This window comes from Coloeus monedula, assembly GCF_965178545.1.
Source record: "Coloeus monedula genome assembly, chromosome: 3".
Taxonomy (NCBI): domain Eukaryota; kingdom Metazoa; phylum Chordata; class Aves; order Passeriformes; family Corvidae; genus Coloeus; species Coloeus monedula.
Genome location: NC_138783.1, coordinates 105,466,828 through 105,487,609, shown reverse-complemented (window position 1 = coordinate 105,487,609; position 20,782 = coordinate 105,466,828). Strand labels below are relative to the sequence as shown.

The 20,782-nt window shown below is 44.6% G+C and overlaps 1 long non-coding RNA gene across 1 annotated transcript; it reads right to left on the bottom strand.

Moving 5' to 3' along the window:
- Positions 1-15,318: 15,318 nt before the first annotated feature.
- Positions 15,319-20,781, bottom strand: LOC309571209. The gene is made up of 3 exons (XR_014226291.1): positions 20,476-20,781; positions 16,822-16,885; positions 15,319-15,880 (listed from the first exon to the last, which is right to left on the bottom strand). It is a non-coding gene; the product is annotated as an uncharacterized lncRNA (long non-coding RNA).
- Position 20,782: the final 1 nt, after the last annotated feature.

The window sequence follows — 20,782 nt, the reverse complement described above, 5'->3', positions numbered from 1 at the left end:
TTTCAAGTTGAATATTACTTACAATGACATCCATTTAATTCTTGTTTGCTCTGTCAGATAATACAAAAGCTAACTGAAATGATTTTTGAATTTTAAGTTTCCATATATTTGCATTACTTTGTACAGGAAATTAGAAAGGAGCTGTACTCTCTGCAGCTCAATTAAAATGACATTCTTGTATTTTTTACTTTGAATATTCAATATCAACATTGCTTGATATCCTGCTTCATCCTTATATGCTCTGATTTCCCTTAATGCATTTCTTGGAGGTGAACATCCCTGAAGGACAGGTTGAAATGGAAGTGTCAAGAGATGGAATGCATCAGGAGCACCTTTCATTTACGTCCCAATGAGATTAACATGTCTGTTCCATCAAAAATTAACAATTTTCCCCAAGACTGCATTATCAGTCACTGATACTGGACTGCATTGTTCCTACCAGTATGGAAATGATAAAAAGGAGAAAACACGTAATCCCTTGATCCAAAAGCATGCTGAAGGTGAGATGAGTCAGGGCCTTGGATTTTGTTTTCTTTACTCACTTAAAACATACTAATTTCAGAGAACTGGGGAATAAAGCCTCATTCCCCCCTCCTTTTGTAGTTAGGAAACTTTGCAGTGGAAATTCCAGGGGATGGAGTGAGTTGTCCATCTTCACATCCCAGTCTTCACACCTGAATGTGTAAGTGAAAGAAAAAACCCCATCCCTGACAGAGAAGTGTGGTTCTTTTGCCAGATTTCAAATCCTTGCTTCCGAATGGAGGGGTACCACCAGGGGCCACTGAAACATCCTCAGAGTGCGGAGGGACCAGTCAGAGGCAAAGAATACTTATTCTTTGTTTTTATTTTAAACAAAAATTCAAAATATGTATAATTTTAAGCTCCCTTGAGGCTGACAGCTAATGAGGAGCAGGGATCAATGAGAACCCTGGGTTAAGTCTTAGGACTACAAGAAATCCTTAACAAAATGTGAAATTAGCAACTAAGTACTAGGAAAAAAGGAGGCTCTGAAGACTCTCTGTGTCTTGCTAGCCAACTGTTTACAACTGGTCTGAACCTTCTTGTGGTAGTGAGGTTTTTTTTCATCTAAGCCTCATTAAAGGATCTGACTGTAGGGCACACACAGACCAATGAAACATTCCCCAAGCAACTCTACAGTCTAGTACTTCTGGCATGGGAAACTCTATGCCCAGACGTTAGATTTTGGCACAAATTTAGGGAAGAATTGAAGTCTTACAATAAAGAATGAGCACAGAAATACATAATAACAGATCATGCTAAAATCATGCCGATTTCCTGTGGTCACATGGGAGTCTTTGTGGGTATGAGCCAAACTCACTGACAGGTGTGTATTAACACCTCACTAATGACCACCCCTAGAGAGCGACCCCAGAGGAATGGCTGCACTGAAGCAAACACAGCTGAACCAGAGAGATAAGCTCCACTCCACCCCATAACCCCTAACCTGTTCAGTGGGGGACTCATGATAAAAAGCAAAATATGTGGATTTCAATGTCATCCCTGTGCCCTGGTCTCTGTTTGGTGCTGGTGTGACAGTAAATCAAAGGGACAGTATTGCCCCCATGTCACCAGGCACTGGGCATGAAAGGTGGGGGAAGAGGTTCCTTTGTCAACTCCCTACCCAGTACTCTGTGTTCTAATTTTGTTTTTTTTTAATCCTAATGCCAAAAAAGGTATTTTGTTAATCTAAGAGAAATTGCTCAACAATGTTGTAGCAACATGTTCTGTTAAAAAAACAGAAATAGGTATCATGCAGTGCCCACAGCAAAGGGTTTAGTCTAATGGGACAGCAAGACCCCAATACATTTGGGAAGAGAGTTTTAATCACTGGCCAGTGAACAAAACCACACTCTAACAATTTTTCTGATCATCTGCACAGAAAAATCCAAACACATTTAGTTTACAGGTAAAGATAAACATAGAGGTAAAATAATAATTACCGTTATCTGAAATTTTGGGGGAGTTTGACTGTATCTCCATTTCTTACTCTGGTAAGTAATCACTTTCAGTTAAAAGATTATATTGCTTCTGCATTTCTGATGCAAACAGTGTTATTTGTCTTTGAACTCTGGAGGCTTGGATTTATGCATTAATTTTAATTATAGAACTAAACTGGCAGTTTTGTCTTTTCTGTGATGGTGTAAGCTAATAGTAAAAGCAAGTAGTTAAAAAATAAAAAAAAGGTAGTAAAAGCAAGGCCTCACCATACTGCTTTACATACTGTATCGGTAAAACATCTGCAGTTACATGCAACTGGGTTTATGGATGTGAATTCCCCAATCAACATCTGGAGGCACAGTTCACTGAGTTCAATGGCATCTCACCAGGACTGTGCTCAGTGTACTCATAAGGGTGATAAAGAAGGTCCTTTTATTTATCTCTTGTTTTATGCAGTCTGTAAGTTATTTATGAGAAGGCATAAAAAAATCTGTCAGCTTGGCCATTTTTTGTTATAAAAAATTGGTGTTGAGAGAAGAGAATCACAGAAGATGGTCCAAGGAAAATAGTTGTATCTTTTCTTTAGCTTTAGGGGCAAAATATTGAAACAATTTTCTTTTGCCCTTGTGACTATGTCCCAGTTTCTCTAATGTGTGCATATTTAATTTGAATAAGTTTTTGCAGATTAAATAATGTCCTTGGAAAAAATACCTTAATTTTGGTGTATGAACTGCCTAGTACAACTGGTGCATGAATAATTACAAAGAAAACTTCCCCTAAAGCCAGTTTTTCAGTCCTCAAAAATACTGCAGCCCCAAGATAAAATAATCTGTAGAGACAAAAAAACCTGAGGACTGGATATAAGATCAGTCAAACCTGGTAAAATCCAGTTTTCCTGTGTCTTCGGAAGAAATTTAAAGCTGTTTGTAAAATAAGCACACCTATTCATATGTTGTATTTACTTCCCACTGCATTACTTTGCAGTAATCTATGAGGTGGATGCTTTCAAAGACATTCTACAGAAGACTGGTGACTGACTGCAAGTGCAAGTGAAGTGAGAGTGCTCTGGCCCTGATACCAACTGTGGGTTTCTTAAGAACTGGTGGATGGTAAATCTTGTCTGGTGACTAATTGAATTTGATTCTGTCTGGATGTCGTAATGTGAAAAGTGATTTAATCCTTTGCTGTATCTTTAGTGAAACTGGAATTAGATTTGTCTTTCTTACAGATGCTGCATCCATAGTAAATGTTTTTTACAGGTACTGCAATAGTTTCTGTTGAGAGTAATCTTCATCCAATACAGTGGTTCTTCCTTTCCATCTAATACGTTCCTAGTTGAGCAATTGCAGGGTCTTAGTGGTCCATAACACGTCTCCCTTCCAACAGAAGACTGACAATCCAAGCCCCGGCACTAGCAGAAATGCAGAAGTCAACATGCAGCTGAACTGAACATTGTAATGGCACAGTACACAGTATCTTCTCTCTTTAACACGTAGCTGTCAACCACGTGAGGCAAGTTTGGACACAAGGGGCAGAATTCACACATTTTTTTCGGCATGAGGAGGATCCAGATGAGTAGATGTCTGTTGAATTTCCTGCGTGTTCACTCGTCGGAGGAAATAACTTTCAGGGATGGGACTTTGCAGTTACAGGAATTTATTGTCTAAAATAACAAAACGCATCAGTCAAGGTGTGAGATTTTACAACACCTCCGAATAATGGCGACTAGTCACAAGATTTAGGGTTACATCATAATTTATAACTTTTCAATCCAATAGGCACCTAAAACAACACTTTGTTTTGGATTTATGACCTATCACCTGTGGCACTTCTCACTGCAATGCAGCTATGTCTTGACCAATAACTTCTCGTGTCACGTACACACAGATGTCTCTATCATACCATCTACATTCTTAAACTATATAAAATCACACTATTATATTTAAAACCCTCCACCAGAGCACCCAGCGTAGTTTTTACTTATAACTATAGCAACACAGGCTTGTAATCCTTTTGCTTAAGATGTATAAATCTCTATCAATTAAGCCAGACCTAGTCTCTTCCAGGGCTGTAAATGAAAGCCTCCTTTAATTGCAGGAGTTTCTACTCCTCTGTCTCCCACAGATGTCATAGGTTGACGCTGGCCAGCTGCCAGGCACCCACCAAAGCTGCTCACTCATTCTCCTCTGCAGCTGGACAGAAGAGAGAAAATATAATGAAGGGTTCATGAGTTGAGATAAGGACTGAGAGAAATCACTCATCAAATACCATCAAGGGCAAAACAGGCTTAACTTAGAGATATGAGTTGGATTTATTACTAACAATAATAATGAGAAGTAAAGTAAACCCTTAAAGGCACCTTCCCCCTACCCCTCCCTCCTTTCAGCTCTAGCTCCTACCCCAGCAGTGCAGGGAGATGGAGAATGGGGGTTATGATCAGTTAATTTCCTGTGGCTTCTCGCACTGCTCAGGGAGATTTGTTCCTCTGCTGCGCTGTGGGGTCCCTCCCATGGGAGATAGCTCTCCGTGAACTTCTCCAAAGTGAGTCCATCTAGGAGCAACAGCTCCCTTCAAACTGCTGCAACGTGAATCCATCCCACAGGCCACAGTCCCCGTCAAACCGCTGCAGCGTGGGTCACTTTCATGGAGTGCAGGTCTTCAAGGACAGGCTGCTCCAGCCTGGGAGCAGGGCACCTCTCTCCATGGGTCTCCTACAGGATCACTGCCTCCTCTCAGGCATCCACCTGCTCCAGTGTGGGGCTCCTCCACAGGCTGCAGGTGGACCTTTGCATCCCTGTGGATCCCCATGGGCTGCAGGGGTACAGCTGCTTCACCATGGGCTGTACCATGGGTGGTACCATGGGCTGCAGGGGAATCTCGGGTCTGGTGCCTGGAGCACCTCCTGCCCCTCCTTCTCCACTGACCTTGGTGTTGCAGTGCTGTTCCTCTCACGGGTTCTCACTCCGCTCTTCTCTGGCCGAAAATTACAGCTGCGCCACAACTTTTGTTTTGATTTCTTCTTAAATATGTTATCACAGAGGTGTTACTACCTGTCATGGTTTAGCATAGTTTGGGTTTTTAGTTAAGGAGGGCTCCATCAGTCACGGAAGTGATTCTTTGCAAAGAGGTGCTTACAGCTTCCTTTAGACTCAATAGAACCAATCAACTGGCTAGTTTGAATACTGGCAGCTTTTTAAAGCCACTTAAGAAGCTTGACACGCCTCTGTGATCCACATTTAAGAATGAACAAACCCCAGGAAAGCTCTCTTGCTTCCAGCTTTTGGACAGGCAACTGGGGACTCGCGGCGCGGCCCAGCGGGGCCGGGCTGGGCCCTGCTCGGTGCGGCCCGGCCGGGTCAGCCGCGGTGGGGCTTGGCTGAGATCTCAGCCGCTTCTGCTCGCTGGACACCCGGCACAGCCCCCTCAGTGCGGGCCAGGCTGGCCGGGAGACCCTAAAGCCCCCACAGCCCTGCTCCTTGCAGGCAGCCCTGCGGTGTGGCCAGGCGAGGCCAACCCTCACCCAGTTCGGCCAAAACTCATCTGAGGCCGCTGCCCCGCAAAGCTCATGTGACCAACAGTGAGAGGCGAATTCAGCTGTGGGGCCCGGGTGAGATTAACCCTTCGAGTGCTGTAAGATTCTCCAGAAGAGATGAAGCCTGCAGACACCAATCCTCTCCCAAGTCAGAGGAAAGGTGAAGGCACGTGAAGAAAACACCATAAAGACTCCAAAGTCAGTGAAGAAGGAAGAGCTGAAACCCCAAGAGAGGAGAAAGAGGAGATGCTTCAAGCCTAGAAGCTGAAATTCTGTTGTAAAGCTATGGTGATGGACTATGATACATCAGAGTACCTGTTGTAATTTCATGAAAGCATGGGGGGTGGAGCATTCAAACTGCAATGGTGAGCAAAAGTACCTGTGCTGAAACAAGCAGATGATTGTATTTGTGAGCAAAAGTACCTGTGCTGAAATAAGCAACTGCTGAAGCAGCTGTGATTTGATGAGAAGCTTGAACAGAGAGAGATGAAAGTGATGAAGACCCTTGCTCCCAGGGAAGGAGGAGGGCCTCTGTTCCTGGAGCTGAAGATGCTCCCAGAGATAGGTGAAGAGAAACTTTGTTTCTGAACAGCTCAACCTTAAAATGGACTCAAGATTGAACCCTTGAAAGCAGTTGTGGGGAAAGCTGTAAGTCGAGGGAAGGGACTTTCACATGCGAGCAGAGAACCAACCCGGGCGCCTGTCTTGCTGTGACACTGAAGCCATGAGAGAACTGTTTCTTGTGGAGATATCTCCATAGCATGAGCAAGAGAGACTCCTCTCCCTAAGTGAACTGGAAAAGATTAATATAGAGGTGGTAAACTGACTGGAAAAAATCTCAAGGGTTGTCTTTTTACATGGTCAGTGGGAGAAGGGAGAAAGGTGGGGGGAGGAGAAGTGTTCTGAAGGTTTAGTCTGACCTTTTTCCTGGCTTTTAGGTCTGTTAATAAACTTCTTTATATTCTTTTAAGTTTTGTGCCTGCTTTGCTTTCTCCTAATTCTTGTCTCACAGAAGGAAAATAAGTTAGAAATGGATATTTTGAACCAAACCAGTACACTTAGTTGGTGTTTCTGCCCAGTTTACAAACTGAACTTGCTACACCACCATCTCTAATTGGTCTAGGCTTTGCCAACAGTATGTCCATCTTCAGAGCCATCAGGGATTGGCCCTGCCAGACATGGTGGAAGCTTCCAGAAGCTTCTCACAGGAGCCATCTCTGTGGCCCCCCTGCTACCAAAAACCAGGCCGTGCAAACCCAATACAGTAAATCAACTCATCAGGTGCAGGAGGGTAGTGAAAGTGGGATGAACTCATAGAAAGTAAGATGTGGAAGGTGGGGCTGAGAGGCTGAAGACAGCCTAGGTGCAGGTTTCTGCTTTGAGAAGCAGGTCAGGGAGAAGAGTGATTTCAGGTCTCCCGTAAGGCAGATGAAATACTCTTATAAGCAGCTGGGAGAAGTCTCATGATCACTGGCCCCTTTTCTCATGGGGGCCTTCAACTCACCAGTTGTCTGCTGGAAATACACCACATCAGTGAGGAAAAAGTCCAGGGGGTTCCTGCAGTGTGTGGAAGATGACCTGACACAGCTGGTGAGTGAGCCAACCAAGGGAGGTGCCCTGCTGGGCCTGTTGTTTGTGGGCAGAGGACTTGTGGGTGATGTGATGGTTGGATGGTGTCTCGGGCAAAGCCATCATGAAATGATATAAGTTTTTGATTCTTGAAGAAGGAGGGGGGTCAGCAGAACTGCCACCTTGGACTTCCAGAGGACAGCTGGTCACAAGTGGTAACCAAGGGCTCAGTTTTGGCACCAGTCCTGTTTAATATCTTTATCAACTCAGTCAGTTTGCAGATGACATCAAGCTGGGTGGGAGTGTTTAACTGCTGGAGGGTGGAAAGGGTCTGCAGAGGGATATGGACAGGTTGGATCAATGGGCCAAGGCCAGTTGTATGAGGTTCAATGAGGTAAACCACCAGGACACAACACTTGGGTCACTTGGGTCACAACAACCCAAGGTAATGCTCCAGACTTGGAGAAAAATGCATGGAAAGCTGTGCAGTGTAAACTGTGCAGCCTGGGGGTGTTGGTCAGCTGAACAGCTGCTGAACATGAGTCAGGGTGTGCCCAGGTGGCCAAGAAGGCCAATAGCATCCTGATCTGTGTCAGCAATAGTGTGGCCAGCAGAATCAGGGCAGTGACTGTCACCCTCTACTTGGCACTGGTGAGGCCACACCTTAAATCCTGTGTCCAGTTTTAGGCCCCTCACTACAAGAAGGACATTGAGGGGCTGAGCGAGTCCAGAGAAGAGCAACAGACATTGTTTAGTGGTGGACTTAGCAGTGCTGGGTTTTGGGTTGGACTTGATGATCTTGTCTTTTCCAACCTAAACAATTCTATGATTCTGTGATTCTAAAATCCCTGCTGCCATACCACTCCTTTCCTGCCAAATTTTCAAACAGATAGCTCAGCGGGTTCACCCAAGCAGGTCCAGCAGGCTGGTGAAAGATATGTGCTGGACTGAACCATGAGAGATAAATGCTTAGAGGAGGCCAAAGACTTGAGGACAAATTTTAAGGCCCTTCAGATCCTTAATGTTACTACACTTAGGAAAACCATCTTTCTCCTTGCTTCGCCCCAACAGTCCTGGTGTCTGCTGAGGTGCTGATTTGGAGACGCTGGTGAGCAATGGAAGGGAGGCAGGGTTTGAATAAATAGGGCTCTACTTCTCAGTGTTGCTGGTTGCTGTCATCGTTGCTGATAAGCCTGGTCGTGGCCTGGTGCCTGTACCTAGAATTATAAAGGTCAGGAGAATATCCAGATTTGTGCTTTCCTACAGAAACTAGGTAAGAAGCACAAATTCTAAAATGTCTTCTAGAAATTGCACACACAAAAAACCAGATAAAGCAAATAAAGTCCTCTGCCCTGTCAAGCACATAGTGTCCTCCTCCTCCCTATTTCCATGACAGACACATGTCACTGGAGCTGGGGTATGGTTTACCAGCTGTCTGGCCTTCACAATGTTCTCGGCACTTCTTGCATACTCCCTGCATACACATCCATACGCTCATCCTCTGTTTTTATTGCTGAAGGTTATCAAGGGTAAATGAAGGCCTCCAGTGCCACTTTCTATGGCTAGTTTAGATCTCTCAGATAATCTCCTGTGAGGTCAACCACCTCTTCTAAATGTCATGCACGCATGTGATCCGAAGGCCTTCACAGTCTGTCCTCATGCCTAAATGACATCCCAGTGACTCAGCCACTAACACCTCTGAATGAGGCCACCTCTTAACTCCCTGCTATGGCTGTTTCTCCAATAAATGTTACTGAGCATCCTCGCACTAAGAGTAATCAAGTGGGGCAGTGCGAGGGGTAAGAGCTCTGTGGAGATTGGGAAAATCACATTAGTCAGCACCACATAGTTGAGAAAATTAATTCAATGTCAAATTCATATAGCCATGACTCAAATGGGACATGGGGGCTCTTCCCTAGCCCTTGAGAGGAGAGGAACATGCTCTGCCTGTGCCACACGTCCAGCAAGGCAGCTGAAAGCAGCTGTGTTCTGACCTAAACCCAAAGGCCAGATCAGCTGCAGGTGTAGGTGAAGCTGTGCTGGTTTGCACCATGGATTTATCACCAGCCCCCACCTGGAAAAGCAGCCCAGCAGATCATGGGCTCTGGAGGAGCCTGATTCAGAAGAACATGAGGTGGGACTACAGCCTCCAAAACTCCTTCCTGCCGGGGTGGAGGCAGGCTGGGGGGGCTGGGAGAGAGGACTGGAGGCCTCTCCTTCCCTTCTCTTCCCTCCAGAGGACTCAGGCTCTGCTAGCCTGGTCTCCCCTGGGATTGCTCCCATCTGGCCTGCTTGGTTGAGGCTTCCTGCCTTGCTGTCCTTCAGAGACCTCCTCACATCTGTGGCAAAAAATCCCAGTGCCCAGGATTTCTAGTCCTTTCCCACAAAGCTGGGACTATTTTATCCCTCCATGAGCTTCTTTGGTGTGACTGTGTTTCCCACTGTGAAGTCATTCTGTCCTGCTGGAGCAGCAAGTGAACCAGCATGTTGTGGAAGTGATTTTGGATGGCAGGATTTTGGGAAACACAATGTATGTCAAGGTGGAGGCATTATTCCTTCAGAATTTGTCTTCTTGTGCCCCAGCAGTCACACTGGTGTTGCATCATCTGGAAAATCTTTACCCAGAGCAGCTTCCAGTTCTTCAAGGGGGTCTCTCTTTTGCACCTCTTTCAACTTGGTATGGTACAGCATGAAGCAGATAGAAGAATATGGCTGTTGATAGTCTTGCTTATTGGTTTTTTTGGCTTACTGATATTTTGCACACCTTGCTTCTCCTCTTCAAGAAAAGAGAGAAGAAAGTGACAACCAGAAATGCAAATTACTAATATCCAGAACAAAAGATATTTCTCCTCTACCAATTTAATCTAAAAAAGAAAATTACCTGTTTTATTTATCTTTATGTCATGTAGGGGAAAAAACAAGAAAAAACAGCTCTGACATCAGTGGTGGTAGAGATCTTTTCCATACTACTGCAGTCAGTTGTCAAAAATGCATTTGTTACAGGTCTATCTCGGCAGAAGTTCTCAAGTCATGACATCCCTGGGAAGCAGCTTTTTAAAGAGCAGTGATGTCGGGCAATGACTTTCCACTGGCTCTTCCTATGAAGAGAGGCAGTGCTTTAAGGCAGGCACTTTGCATGCCCTTTGTCCTGTACATTTTCAGCCTACTGACATGCTTAGTAAATTTTGCAAACAGCAATTTTGGTGTCTCCAAAGCATCACAGACCAGCGTGCACCCCAGGCTTTCTCCTATTTAAGGCTTTTGTTTTTCAGTAAAGCACCCCTATTTAGAAAATCGCTTGTGGGAATCACCAAGGCCTGAGGACTTTGTGACTGAATGCCTATTAGAAGCAGAAGATCCTGAAGTAGAGCCTCAGAGGGATTCAAAATGCCATCTAATCCATCTCCTTGCATCCAGGCAGATTTGTAAGGAATGTATTCTTTACAGCACACTTTAAAGATGATGCCATGCATGATGGCAACCTCACAACCTCCCTAGGCAACCAGTCCTAGCCTTTTGTTATCTTTACTGTTAGAAACTCTTTCCTAATTTAAAGCTGTTATTATTGGTCTGCATATATGTAACATATATTTGTGATGTTACATGTTACGCCTCTGCAGGAAACATAAAACACTGAGTAGAGCAATCAAAATGGAAAATTATGCCAATCCTATCAATTTCCATCACAGAGGTGAAAAAGCAAACCCTGTATGTCCCAAGACATGATTGACCTACGTGCAAGGGGGGACCTTGGTCTCTTGTGATTTTTCTAGGTAAGATGATAAAAATAATGAGCCTTAAAAGAAAGTGAGCTGGTTCTTGCTAACCCAAGCAAGAGCTAAAGGTTCACACTCAGAAGAACTAGTGGTTCCCAGTCCAGGGAAGCTCCACCTTCTCTAATGCCACTAGAGAACAGACCAAAGCCAAAACAAGGAAAAAAAGAGGATAAATGACTAAAAGTTTAAAAGTCAAACCCCAAACTGCTTCACCATGCAGAAGGTGTAGCTCAGAGCACATTTTATTATCTTCACAAGCAAGGAGCCCAGATGAGTATGTAGGTGATTGGTGCAATTAGAAATTATGCCATTCAAATATAGAGTCAGCGTGAAAAGAGTCAAGGCACAAAGTTGGATTATAGCTTCCCCAGCAATTCTCCTGGTTGGATTTTTTTGGTCATGATGAAATGAAAGGTAGGTAGAAGAAATACTGACAGAGATAATTTCATGTCTGAATAGTCTGAGGAAGTTGAGATGAGGCTTGTAGCTGAGTTGAAGCTTCTTTGGAGCTACAGGTCCCCACATATTTGTGTAGGGGATGTAGAAGGACTGTAGTTGTTTTGGAAAACCCGAACCTTTTGTATTCTTAATACAAGCTTTCACTATTAATAACAGTCACAAGAAAATCCTTTTCTCTTCCCTCCATCCACATTTTTTAAATGAGAAAGAAATTCTAATTTCCCAGCAGACCATTAGCATCCAACATATCAAACCCATCCAAAAGGATAAGCAGAATGAAGGCGTCTATTTTCATCACTGAACACATAAGCTTTTAAAAATAACGTGCTGAAATGGGCCAAGGGGAGAAGAACTTTACCCCTCCATCCTTGCACATACGTCCCATAGTGATGCTTGCTTTTATGGCACTGCAGGCTGCCACAGGAAACCAAGGTTAAATAGTTTAAGGTTGAATAGCCTGGCTCCCCTTGGAGCTAGCATTTGTGACCTTTAGAAGACTGTGCAAACCAGAAGCTGGTAAATATTTGTTTCTAAGAGAAACCCAAACAATTAAGAGCAAAAAGATTTATTGACTGCAGTGACTTAACAGCAGTGGCCTCATGGGAGGGCACTTTCCAGCACTTTCTGAGTGTTTCAAAAGTGTCCATTGCACACAGTACTGTCCTAAACCAAACTGGACAGTTAGATGCCACCTTGATAACAGAATCACTGCATTTTAGTAAGTAGGAAGGACATTGTCATGAGGAGCAATGGCCATTAGGATTGTTTAGCTGCCTGACAGGGCCTTGGCTTCTAACTGCTCTCTCTGCCTTTGAAAGTGACCTGAATACTTTGGTTTCTGATGTCATAGCTATACCTATTTATCCTCTTGTTTTTCTTTTTAGTTGAGAATTTCAGTACATGGGAAACCACAAATGGCCTACAGGAGCTGAGGTTCTCTGCAGTACTTTTTTCCCGGACATTATGACAATGTGTTGTAATTCCAGAAGCTGTAGAAATGCTGTAGAGTATTTTCTCCAGTAACTGTTCTCTGAAAATATGAGGAAGGTCAGGAGAATGCCCGATCTGACTAGCAGGGAAAAAAAAATCAACTTTTTTATCATTCAATTAAACATTTCCAGAAGTTGAAGCAGTAGGAAACAATATTGCTTCTGAGGTAACCCAAGTGAGATCAGCAGGGGCACCCACATAACACTGGTGCTTCCTAAAGCATCAGTGAAGGCTGCAGAATGGGAGCATCCTAGAAGAGATTATTGCTGCCCTTCCCCATCCTTGCTCACCCTGGCCTGCTCACTCCATACAAGCCACTGATAATATCTACACAGCAAGAGGTAACCCATTAAAAATAAACTGCTGTAGGTAGAAACTCACCAGACTCTCTTCTATAGCAGATAAGGGGCTCAGTTGTAAAGGGTCTGATCTTTAAAATGACCTTTATTCTAACTGGCCCACTGGGAGCTGGTTATACCCTGCATACCAGGTGAGAAAGCTGGCATATAAGGTTGAAAAATTAAGCTAAGACAGCCTCTCTGGCTTCTCTGTGCTAAGAAAGTTGTGTTTCTCCTTGTTCCAGAGATGATGGCAAAATTTCTACTGGCTTTGAAGGAATCAAAGCCAGTCTCTATTTCCATATAACTCCGTAAACTTTGGACCAAAAAATTCTTATTCGACCACAAACCTCATTTAAAGAAAGTTGCAAGATGCAGCTCCCTGCAGAAGATCTGTTAGACTTCTAACAGCTATTTTATATCATCAAAGGCAAATAAACCTGCTTGGGGAAAAACAGGCAGGTGATTTGTATGGTGATTGCTTTCATACTCTGTTTATAATTTCGGCTTACAGCCTCTAAGCCACAGTCAGGAGTAGCAGAAATGTCAGGGTGTGCAGTTTGTTTGCACTGATGTTTATTTTACATGTACAGCTGGTGTGTATCAAAAGTGAGTGGATATGGCTATTTCAAGGTATGTCCTGAACTTGAGTGTTGTCTTTCCAGACAGTGTAATCTTCCAACCGTGGAAATTCTGTCAGGGTGCTGATGTTGGGAAGTATGGGAGAATTTACTTAATACAGTCCATCTTTTTAAAAGTTTTGACTTAGCTGGTGTAATGAAATGCTATACCAGCAGTGCACAGTATGTGCCTGCATAGTGATGGACTGAAAGTCTGCCTCCAGTCTAGTTTGTGAAGTTAATATTTTGACTTTTCTTTTGGTTTTGGGGTTTTTTTTTTTGCCAGGGCTGTAGGCACATTCTTATGTTACTGTGAGCTAAATGAAAGTGTTGGCAGTGAGTTTATCTACTGCTATATATAAAACTACTTACCTTTTGAAACCAGGTTTCTTCTGACCAGATTTGACATTTTCACAGTGCAAATTCAGGAAATTTTCTTTGCGGTAACTTGCTTGTTGGACCATAGCTCAGCAAAGAGGAAGACTGGAAGAGGGTGAAAGGTAGGGAAGCCATGGTTGCACCCTGTCAAGATGGTCAGGTTGGCCTAAACTACTGTATTGCTGTCATTGAATGACCTCCAGAAGGTATTAACTATGTCATTACTTGTAATTTTAAAACAAAATTGAGGCATATACATTTATTTTTATTCTCTTCCTCCTTTCAATGATAGGATATTGAATTGACACGATTGCATGGTAGTTCCATTTAACCACGTTTCTCACTGAACTTCAGCTCTCATTAGCATCCTCCCCTTGGACATGACTCTGTTGGGATCAGAGGAGGTTCCCTGATACCAGCACTGCTTCCTTGAAGTGGGGAGAAAGGTGCAAATGTACTGGTTTTGTGTGTGTGAGGACTAAGGATTTTCTGGAAGAACATGGAATCCTGCTGAACCATATTCCCCACCCTCACCCCCAAAGCCACTGTCTCTTTACTGCAGGAGGAGCTTTGCCAGACCTCACCTGGCAAAACCCCACCTCTGGCTGAGCTGCATTCCTGAGGAGGGTGTGTGCTTGACCCAGGTGCATTGCTGGGTGCCTCAGCAAGGCTGGAGTGGGGCATCCAAGGGCTGCTGACTTCTAATGTCAGACAAGTCCCATGGTTCTGCTGAGAGACACCAAGTGCCCTGGAGAGATGGGCCACCTGGAAGACCAATGGACAGGTAAGTCTTTCCAGTATTGGGAAGGTGTTTTGCTCTTAGACATTTCAAGTTTGTGTTTCCCCCCAAAGAGTTTCACGTGTTTCAGGTCCATCTGTCCTCTTCACCTGCTTTTCTCTTCACTTGTCTACAATTTCATTTCTTGGGTGTGACAGAAGAACTAACATAGAGCAATGATTTTCCTGCTTCAGGCAAAATGCAAAGGTCCCCTGAAAACTCTTCTATTGTACCAGGAAGATGCTGCTGCACTGCCATGCCAGGTGCACACTGCTGGGGCTCAGGGCATGAGCTATCTGTGGTCACTCCCTTTGAGAGTCACTTATGTCAGTCTTTATTCTAGACAGATGAGACCAAAATAAACTTGCTGAATATAGAACAGCCTTTCAAGCTGTTTTGGGCATACTGTGTGTTTTTCCTGTGCAGGTCAACCTTCGCACTTCCATGAGGAAACCAGTATTTGCATTGTTCCTGTCATAAGAACTCTAAACTAAAAATTAATAAAAGTGAGCTCATAGTACATTAGTTCTTGGAGAGTGCCTTGAGGATGAGGGGTTTGGCTCACTGCTATCCACAGTTTATATGCACGCCCAGTTGGCATCCAGATCATACCAGGGAAAGAGCGGAGATGACTGAAGCCATGGTCTGCTAGGACTTTGGCCTGGGGAAGAAAACTTGACATACACAATTTCTGTAACTACTCCAGAAATTTCTTTCAGGAGTGGAATTTAGAGACTATGTCTGGTGTGGAGGGAATTGTCTGTCTCCCTGTTTGGTGAGCAGGGCCAACAGTACCTTATGCCATTATGGACTGGCTCTGAGATCAGCCCGACAAGTGATCAGAGAGGCTTGCTAGTCACACACTGTTCGGTAACTCGTGAAGATTAGGGGAGTAAATGATACACATTCCATCAATGCCTTTGTCACACTCCAGCATGGCTTTATTCGGTCAGGAGTCACTGAGGGAAAAAAGCCCTCTACACACCTGGTCGTTTGTCATCGATCCTTCATCCTTTGGCATGTACCATTCATTCCAGCTGCACTTCACCCATGGGTGCTCTCCCACTCAAACATGAGAGCTTGTGAGTAAATGAAAAAGGATCAGCAGGTGCAGGTGAAAGCCTTTCAGTCCCAAGGATAAGCCTGAGACTTACATGACATGGAGGGACCCAGTCCAAGCCCCTAGGGAATGTGCTGCAGCTGCTGACAGTGATGACAACAATGATGACAATAGTGTACAGACTCTAGGATCACTTTTAGTGATCAGCTGAGTGTAGACATCAGGATCTCATTATCTCATGCAGTAACAGGAGCTGATTACACTGTAACCTTTACTTTGCTCACCAACAGTCCATGTCTTGAAGAGCATTGGCTTGAATGTGGATTAGGAAATGGAAGAGGATGGTAGAGCTGAGTCCTAACAGCTTAGATGAAAAGCACCTTGATTTCAGAGAGATCTGCAGCTTTACTTCTTCTCTGTGCTGTCCCAATAGAGGAAAATGTCATTTCAGTTTTCTCCTCTACGGTCTCAGAGCACCAGTTGTTCCTCACATCTCTATCCCTACAAAAACTCATCCTCATTACAAGTAAATGCATTAAAAGACCACTGAACCATGGGAAGCTAGTCCCCATTTCCTTATCCTTTTCTCAGACCTGAGGTGTGTATCCCAGTTATTCAGGTTTTGTACTGGATAGATGCATCACCATGGAGATCAGGTCAGGGTGGACTGGGCTGTGTGCAGTGGGGGCAGTGCTGGGAGCTGCTGTGTGTGTGTCTCCAGCCAGAGGCAGAAGCTGTCCTGCCATGAGTCATCATACAGCCCAAAGCTGCAGCTGTTGCCACTACACATACCCATGCATATCAAGTTTGGGAACCCAGTTCAACCAGCCCCAAGGTCTTTGGGAGGCAGGAATGCCGCATGGAGGTCAGAAATATTCTTCTTATAGGAGGGAGCTTCCACACTTGCAGAAGGGACCCACGAGCAGAGCAGCTTCAGCTAGGGCTGTACATACCCATGCTGTGCAAAATCAGCAGCCACAGGTGTCTGTGAGCATCCCTGAGCTGGATGCAGAGTGAAGATGCTCCTGGGCAGGGGTTGCAGGTCCCTCTCTGCTCCACCAACAGCACATGCAGCACTGCTTGCCCAGGGGTGAAAGCCAGGGCTCAGTGCAGAGCATCTCTGGTGACACCTGGCCATCACAGGAGCAGATGAACCCCAAGCAGCCCTCCACACTTAGCTGTGAGGTGCTGTGAAAGCCATTAGTGCATCTGCTCTGAAATGGGCTCATTAAAATACACATTCGTCTTCATTATCCTACGGCTGCAGTGCCTGACTCATCTCACTGCAGTTGCTCTGGAATGGGAACCCAAGTTAAAAATTTTCCAACTTGTTTTTATTCACCAGGGAAGCTCATGTCTTACCCACTGAGATGGCAGTGGAAGCTGGAACAACATCTGTCTTCATGGGAGGCAAATGAAAGGAATCCTGAAAAAAAAGGGAGAGGAAATAAATGAGGCACTGTCTGATTGAAAGCCTGTTATTTCATGTTGCCTTTCACAATTTGACACAGGATGCTTTCTTGCACAGGTGCAGTTATTGCTGGAGTAACCCAGCTGGGACATGGCCACTCCCAACCCAGGTGTGCCAATGGTATTTCCTCCTCTTTTTCCACAGAACACAAAAAACTGGCACACAGCCATGGCCTAGCAGCCATGGTCTTGCAGCAAGCTTTGGCTGGGACCCCTTCTCTGACTACTGACCATGCTAAACCTCTCTTCTCCCCAGAGGCAGATGGAGCCCCGCACTCAAAGATTTTTGTGCCAGCACTGTCCCCAAACACAGACCCCTCTGCGGTGGCACATGGATGGATACAGGGTGCTGAGGGTTTGCAGAGCTTCTCTGACAGGCTGGGGAAGGCACTGCCTTGTGCTGCCTTCCTGCTCCCCCAGCTCACAGGGACAGTGTCCTGTGGGCACTGCTCAGACAGTGCTTAAAGCCACAGGCAACCACAGCCTCCCCCTGTCAAAATGGAAACTTCACAGCCTAAGCCCACCTCATCCAAGCTGGGAACCTTCTCTTTCATACACAGACATGATCTCAGCAAACATTGCTTTTAGCTGCAAGAAAATTCCTCCCTCTTACTGTTTTGCTCTTAAGGACTGCTTTCACGGGCTAAACATACTTTGCTTTAAATAGATGTGCTGACCCAAATACTACTGTGAATGATTATTCAAGGATGAAGAACAGACTGTAGTCCGAAGATTTTTACAAGACAACTTAAATCAATACGATCTTTCTGATTAGCACTTCTAGAAAACCTGCATACTATAGTCATTACTTGGCTCATTTTGCTGTTATTTGTTCATGTGGTACATTATCAAGCATCTGAAATATTTACTCTGTTGTCCTCTGGACTGCACTGATTTCTTTTGGAGCAAAATGTAGCCTGGAAATACTCTGCTGTGGATTTTTGTAACAAATATTTTACAGTAAGCCACATGTTACTAGTGAGCCTAATATGACTCATACAAACCTTTTTATAATATTTACTCTTAAAAATAACTGGTAAAATATAAAATAATAATTCAATTTTTTATTAACTGATGTCCTACTTGCAATATTAAACTGGACATGGCATTGCAACGTGGGCCATTTTTCAATTTTGTATAGGAAAAAACCTCTGCACGTGTGGAAGTCAATGTTTTTCACAGCACACATCTGAATGTTTTTTTTTTTTATTTCAGACTGACTACTGTAGTAGAGCAATCACTTTAACAGAAAATATACTGACAGCCTGAAATCTAAATCTAATTTAAAGTTTAAATGATGCACATGATTAAAAATGTATTATCTATTCCCAAGAAATCAGCATCATTGAAACACTAATACTTCCCTAATTTTAAGCACCATCTAGTGAGTCAAACATTAGATCTGATCTTCCAAATTACGCTCAAGGAAAATAAGATCCTGGTTTGACTGCATCCCATGTAGTGCTAGGTCTCGTGCTGAGATTTTTAAGTTAGCTGTTTAGTCACCATCTCTTCTCTTCCTAATGGACATTAAATATTCCTCCAAAGGTGCTGGAGACCTGAGATGCTGCATAAAGATAATTTGTTTGTTGATAAAGGAGGGTCCTGGCTGAGCAGGTTCCCGAGTTATACAAGGCTAACTGCCTGCAAGTAGAGCAGGGAGAAACCTCATTTTGATAATGATAATTTTTTTTTTATCACTCCAGAGAAAGGGACTGGAAAGGATGTGGCTTCATTTCAATAATAAACCAAAGAAAAAAAATCTCCAGGCAAATAAACAGCTTTATAAGGATCATGATTCTTACGACTTCTATTAGCTGGCTTGCCATGAAGATGAAGTAGGTCTCAGAGGGGATAGCACAGCAAATCTGCATACAATTATAGGACCTGCTTACCTGGCACTGATGTTAAATCAGTTCAGTTAAATCAACACCAGCAACTGACCTGTATAAAATGACTGCCCACAGATGGAATTCATTTGGAAAGCAAGTGATGCACAACCAGTTGGGTTAACATGAAATCCCTCTGGGCACAGGCAGGGACATTCAGACTGAGCCTCGTTTGGCCTCTCTGAAATTACAGAGCTCGTGGCTGGAGCTGTGCTTGGTACTGTGCTGGTACATGTGCCAGCAAAACTGGTGCAAGACTGGGCAGTGCCTGGCCTGGCCTGGCCTGGCCTTGCTATGGATGAGGAAAAAGCTTGTTGCCTTTGACTGGGAGTGCATCACTTGGGAGGCAGGAGTGTCATATGGGGGTCAGAAATATTCCTTGGCTGCTGCTGGCTGGCAATACCCTCAGTTGACCAAGCTGTATATTTGACATCTTTCTGGTACATCTGCATCTGGGGGAAGCAGGATTTATTGATGGTCCTTGGTCCCAGCTACTCTGTGGTACCAGCACATGGCACTTCAGCAGTGCCCTGGGGCTGCTGGCCACGGCTCAACAGCAGAGCAGCCCAGTTCTGTGCATGGGGTCTCTCCTGGCAGTGCATCCCCAACCACCCACCCAGACAGTGGCTCACGTGCTACATCTGCTTGGGAGGTCACACAGGGAGGGAGTCTGAGGACCTGGGCCGCAGAGGCCTCTGTGCTGTTCTGTTTTTGGGTTGTCCCCTTTGCTCCCTGTGCATCACTTCCTGGCTGTGTCACCCACCAACCCCGCACCTCAGAGCAGCTGTGGCAGCACAGGCTAAGGGCTGGTGGAGGACAAGGACTGTTGGTGAGGAGGAGGTGATGCCAGGAGGTTTGCATGCCAGAACTGCTGCAGCAACTCTCCTCAAACTCAGCCCTGTGCTACAGTCACAGCTCCTGTGCTCACCTGCCTGGCCCCTCTGGCACCCAGGGAAATTGTGATGGACAGAGCCCACCTGCTATTTCAAAACAGTGGAGGTTCATCCTGCACCTCGTGTTACAGAAATCTGGTACCTCATGGGGGTTAAACTGGGGAAAGCAGTGGCTCTTGGAGCAGGAGCATTTAAAGCCCAGTCCCTCATCACCAGGACTCATGACTGCTGAGGGTTGACAGAGGTACCTGGTCTTTGGTCTCTACTTCCAAAACAGGAGAAGTATCAAAACTGAAGCTTGGAATTGACTGCACAGCTTCACTAATGCCTGAAGTACCTTAAGAGTTGTCCCACCTTGGACACAGGCAAAACCACTGGGAAAAAGAAACAAGCATTCCTTTTCTCCTTCATCCCTACTGCCCATACATGTTGTGTTGCTAGCAAAGGGTAAGATCTTTTAGCAAGATCCTGATTTATGGTCTATAATTTCATGATAGAAAGTGGACTCAAGCAGGAAATCAATTTTCAGAGCTATACAGCAATGAAGAATGATATTTTTGGAGTCCTTCCCCACAAACAGAGCAGAGCATGTGTAGGTATCAGTCTGCTTAGCAAGACAGTTTAAGCCCACTTAACAGTCACACAGCATACACGATCCATATTAGGATCCAGTCAGCTCCAAACACCGCTCAGCTACAGGGGTAAGCCAGAATTTCATGACATCACATAAATAAATATAAAGAAATACAGTAAAAAGGCTTTACCTTGGGCTTAAGCAAAAGGCGCTATTTCCCAGTCCTGTGGGATCCTTCTCTGTCCCCAAGTCTGCTGGCTTACAGTGCAGTAAAATGATCTGGCATTTATTGACCCCGGCAAAGTCTGCAAGTCCTGAGGGTGTTTGATTTGGAAAGAAAAGTGTAGGGAGGAGATTCCTGAACACCTCCACCCAGAATAATGCAGGGAAAAAAAGAAGAAACAAAAGCAAGCTTTAAGAGGTCTGAATGTGTAGCCTGCCCAGAGCTGCTATTCCTGGTAGAAATTAGACCCTGAAGTGCCCAGGTGAAAATCAGG